The sequence below is a fragment of the Mus caroli genome, unplaced genomic scaffold, assembly GCF_978045245.1.
Source record: "Mus caroli unplaced genomic scaffold, Mus_caroli_1 scaffold_10, whole genome shotgun sequence".
In the NCBI taxonomy this organism is placed as follows: Eukaryota; Metazoa; Chordata; class Mammalia; order Rodentia; family Muridae; genus Mus; species Mus caroli.
The window spans coordinates 103110706-103116080 of record NW_028227265.1 but is presented as its reverse complement, the minus strand read 5'-3'; the positions used below and the strand labels follow the sequence as shown (position 1 = coordinate 103116080).

At 46.0% G+C, this 5375-nt stretch overlaps 1 long non-coding RNA gene across 1 annotated transcript; it reads left to right on the top strand.

Moving 5' to 3' along the window:
* The first annotated feature begins 842 nt into the window (after positions 1-842).
* Positions 843-1467, top strand: LOC110299575 (uncharacterized). The gene is made up of 3 exons (XR_002378479.2): positions 843-905; positions 1044-1153; positions 1302-1467. It is a non-coding gene; the product is annotated as an uncharacterized LOC110299575 (long non-coding RNA).
* The last annotated feature ends 3908 nt before the right edge of the window (positions 1468-5375 follow it).

The following is a 5375-nucleotide window of genomic DNA, read 5'->3' as shown; positions in this document are numbered from 1 at the left end:
AAAAATGAATAAATTAAATTTGATTTACAGCCCTTTTCATTTTTATTAGTACCGCTCCGAAGAGTTTATGTAAGGGACGTGCCAGCACAGTTATGCCAAATGTTTTAAGGCGTTGGTATTGATATTATATAAATTAAGGTGTTTTAATTTGCATTCTTTAATTAACTAAATACTGGCAGAAAAATAAAACACAAGGGCAGCCCTGACTTATTGCCTCTATTAAACTGCTGACATCTCCAAAAAGATGTGTTAAGTAATCCAATTCACAAGGGGGTGGGAGGGGGATATTAACACGCTCCTTCTTGGCACTGTGCTGGGGTATAAGAAATGAATCTCCTGCTTTGCTTGCAGAGAGAAATGGAGGAGGGTATGGTAAGGTCGGGAGTTTGTGTCCGCAAGGAAGAAGCTGGCCAACTGTTTGAATTACCCATGCTGCCCCGGGTCTGAGCCGAGGTCACCACGCAGAGCTCTCAAGCACACTGTAACTATTGCTGACTTTGCCGCCCAGCGCTGAGTCGTGGCTCCTCTGGGACTAGATAAACTAGTCGAATTTGTTAAATGTGTCCTGGATCAACCTGATCGCACCACAAACCCGGAGAGAAGCAACCGTGGAGATCGTTCCGTGGAGGGGCAGCTTCCGGTTCATCCCAACCCACAAGAAACAGAAGTACCAGGAGTGCCCCAGTTCCACGTACCATGAATAGCTTCGGTTCCTCACAAACTCTGGGTCCTACCACCCACTCTGAGGACTTCTTAATTTTTTATTTCATCATCATAATGGAGACACTTTTTTCCCCCTGAGTTCTTCTGTTTTAACTTCCTGCTTGCGGGGGGGGGGGGGGGGGGGGAGACGTTCTCAATTTTTGCCATTTCTCTCTCCTACAGAAACAAACAATGCTAAGCCGGTAAGAGCTCTTCAGTAATCCCCCTACCACCAGGGAAGAAAGGCTATAGGGAGAAGGAACGCAACTCCCATTGGTTGGCCACGGGAAAACTATTTCTCTTTAAGCGAGGTCTGAAAAGACTCTATCTCTCTTCCCTAGCACACAGGGCCCTCAATGAGCCATCTGTCTACTGTGGCCTTGCCATCCTGAGGGTGTCTGTCTTGTGTTCTTGGCCTAGTCTGGAAAGCATCACGCGTCCCAGTATGCAGGTTAGCTGAGTCCTGAGTTCACAGGGAGATATGAGGCTGGGCTTCACCTCGCCCCCGCCCCGCCCACCTCCACCCCTCCCCAACCCCACCCGCACTGCACCACTGTCTCATACTGTATGTACTCTGTCCTTTGAAATATCCCAACAAGAGGCGGTTCAAGCAAGCCAACAGCTAATTGCCCAGGTCTCTGAGAACTGACATTATGCAGGGCCCTCACCCTCCAGCTTCCTTCCCGGATGATTTTATCTGCTCAAGGAAGAAAGGATGGATTCCAACTTCAATAATGAAAAACCTGCTCTTCTTTGCCAGCATCCCATCCCCCTCCCCTCTCCAAAAAAAAAAAAAAAAAAAAAAAATCTCACTTTCATGTCGTTTCCCATCTTGCAGCTCTGTCAGTTGTTTTAAAACAACTGTTTTAAAACATGTCTCCTGTCATAAATATAATCGTCATTCTGCATTTTGACGGCAGTGGTGTGGTGAGAATTTCACAGCAGAGATAGAGGACAGACCTGTGAGAGCCTGTTCAACTCTAGTGTTGCCTGGGGAGAAAGGGCCCCATTCCACGCAGCTTTTAACTGCTGTGGCTTTTCTACTCCGGCTGTTGGGTGGTTTAGATAGGGTTTGCTGTCTTTAGATACGGTTTATTGTTTATTGCTGGGAATTGGGTGGTCCGTGTGATAACGTGAAAAATCAATGGACCCTTTAAGAGCTGGGTGCTAAGAAGTCATTGGGACTGTCTGATTAGACTGGGTCCATGTAGTTTTGGGGGGTTCCAGGTCTTTCTTGGCTTCCGGTATAACCATGTTCTCTCTCCTTCCTTCCCACACAAATCACTGCCATGATGTCACACAGCAAGGAGGGGAGAAGCATCAGAGACAGGCCATTTAGTCTCTGGGCCTCTACACTACGGGCTCAACGAACCTCCTTTCAGTATAAGCTGCCTAGCCTCAAATATTTTGTTATAGTTACAGAACATGGACTAACAGCTGTTTGGAGATTCATTTAGTTTTCAATCATTCGCACATTGGACTATTTAAGGAAATTGACGAGGAAAACAGAGATGATTTAACATACAGCAGCTATGTTAACTATCAAGCTCAGATCTTGACGGGGCACCCACAGGTACCTAAACAAGTTCTCTACATGTCAGGCTGACAGTCCCAAGGGGAACTGTCAGGAGGAACTGCAGTACCCTAGAGTTAAGTCTATCCAGAGACTCTAACCATTCCAGACCCTTCTCTTCATCTTGAAGTAATGGTCACTCACAGAGTATGAGCTTTGCAAAGCTCAGTGACTCAGGGAGCCCCAGGCCTGGAATGGAAGTTAACGAGACAAAGTTGACTTCAAGTCAACTTTCTCCTTCAGCTTCCCATGAATCCATTCACATACCTACAAAGACATGCTGAATGAAAATAATACATTTACATATTCATCAGCAGGGAACTAGTTAAATAAACCCGGGCACATCACGGAACAATACCATGAAAGACACTGGGGAAATTAAATAAGACACAACCACTCACTGCAAGATCTCAAAAGTGCATCACTTTTTTTATAAGTTCAGAATAACTTGTGTTCTGTGTTCCATCTGTGTATAAGGTGGGGGGGGGGCGAGGCGCACGGTGCAAATAGATACAGATTTGCTACTGTGTAAGCGACCTCCAGGAAGGTGCACAACAAGCTCACAGCTGTGAAGTTCTGAGGAGGGAGCGAATGTCTGTTCGCACTCTCCTGCTTACAACTTCAGGATGCCGTGCCATGGGAATGCTCCTCATCCTGAACAAAGAAAAATCTTTTTTCAACAGAAAGCAAGTTTAAGTCCCTTTTAAAGCATACACACGCATACGTTTTCTGAATGGCCTCTCTCCTTTGACATAGGCTTGGTGGAGACCCGCCTCCTCCAGTCCTTCACCCGGCAGAAGCTGGAAGTGGAGGTGGGTATCAAAATAAATATCCCTTGAATTTTTCTGACATCTTGCAAATTCATCTTTACTGGACACTAGTTGCAATAACCAAAACATTATCTAAGAAACTGTATTTCTGTTCGTTTTTCTTTTTCTTTTCATTGTTTTGAGTTATGGTCTTGCTCCATAGCCCAGGCCAGCCTCAAACTCATGACCGTCTGACCTCAGCCTCCTGAATGCCAGGATTTCAGGTATCCACCATGCTGTGGACAGGCATTTGATTTTTTTTAAAAGAATGTTTACATAATTGGGCTTGGGACTCCACATCTTAGATGGCTTAGGAAGGAGCACAGTGGACAAATCTGGAGGGAAAACCACACAGATACCATTACCTTCATGGCCAAATCTCACAAGAAAGGTCAAAACCAGAAGACATCATCTCTCACATGCCCACAGATGGCCACCCACCCAGATCTCCCCAGGGCATGGATTCCTGTTGGCTCCAGTTGTTAACTCAGCACATGAAGGCAGAATGAGGAGGCTCCCTGGGGTAGCCATGGTCCCTGTTTCCCACTGCAGAGTCCTTTCATGGTCCTTAATGATTCTCCTTATGTATAAGTGACCAGTGTCCAAACGCACCTAGAATGATATCTGCACCCCAGACATTGTTCAATCAATGTTAGTGGAAAGCTGACTTCATCTTTGAGTTACCAGGCACACGCCTATCGACCTGGTACTTAGAATTCGGGGGGAAGGCAGTCAAGTGTTCTTGGGAGTGGTAGCGCTCCATCATTGCAATCAAACCAAACCAAACAAAAACAAAAACAACAAAAGCCAAACCAAACAAAACAACAACAACAACAAAAAAAAAAAACAGGGTGAAAGATTTATTTTGAAGCCTTCTGGTTTCAAAGGGTTCAGTGCACGGCGTCTCTCTCAGATCCCTCACTCTGGGCTTGAAGTAAGACCAAACATCATGGCAGAAAACTTGTGGCACAACAAAGCCACTGCCCTCATGGCAGCCAGAGAGTGGAGTTAGCAAGTCCCTCTTTTAGGGTGACAGTCTAGAAACCTGCTCTCTCCAACTAAGCTCTACCTCCCAATCTCCTCCAGCACCTGGAAAACCACAGAATAATGGATTTATCACCTGATAAAGCTATTGATTAGGGCTGGGGAAGTGTCTTAGGGCTTAAGAACACTTGCTGCCTTTGCAGAGGATCCCAGTTCAATTCCCTGCACCCACCCATACTGGGTGACTCACATCCACCTGTGACCTCAGTTCCGGGGGATCTGACATCCTCTTCTGCCCTCTGTGGGCACCTGAACACACAACACACAACACACACACACAAATAAATAAATAATTTAAATGTTTTTATTAAAGTCATAGTCTTCCTAATCTAGTCTCTTCCCAGAGGCTCAGCACTGACAGACACTACTTTGGGGACCAACCCTTCAGCACACAAGTCTTTAGGAACATTTCATATTCTGACTACAGCAGACATTAAGCAGGAGTTAAGATCAGGCTGCCTCGGTTTTCTGTTGCTGTTTAATCTGTATAAGAGGCCAGGATGCTCAAGGGCAAGGCCTGCAGTCCCTTTCCTGAGACACTGAAATGGGCATCATCAAGATGGGAGTCTGGGCTCCATCCCACACAGCTGTCTGTCTTTATCCTCTGGGGACTGCCTCTGGCCCATACCTATCAAGTGGTCAATAATCAGTCACCGAGACAATGATTCATTGAATTAATCAGTCCAATCCAATTAAACGGGCAAACGAATGTTTCCTCCACTCCTTTCCGGGCCTCAGTTTCCTCGCTACCATATTCCTCATTTCTCACGATGAAGGGAAATCCCGATGGACGTGTGCAACTCTCCAGAAAATTATGAAAGTCATTTGTTTTCAGTGTGTCCTGCTGGCTTTTTTTTTATTCCCCACCTTGAGCAAATTCCTCCCCCTTCAGCTCTGCCCTTGCAAGCAGCTCGGGAACCATCTACCTGCTCTGTAATATCAGCTCTACCACCTCCTGGCTGAGTAACCTGGCAAACTGCTCAACCTCTCTGGGTCTCAGTGTATCACCTATAAGATAGACACAACACTAGCACCCACCTGATTGATTTGTTGCAAGAAATAAATGAATTAGCACCCACCGGGTGCTCAGAGAAGCATCTGGCATTCCGGTAAGTGCACAGTAAACGTTGCCCTATATGCAGCCCTCTCTGTGGTCTGTCTCAGCCTAAATGCGGACTGCTAGAGGGTGAGATACAGCCCCAGCAATATTTACAGCTTAAGAGAGAGTTTTGGGGCTGAACAATTGA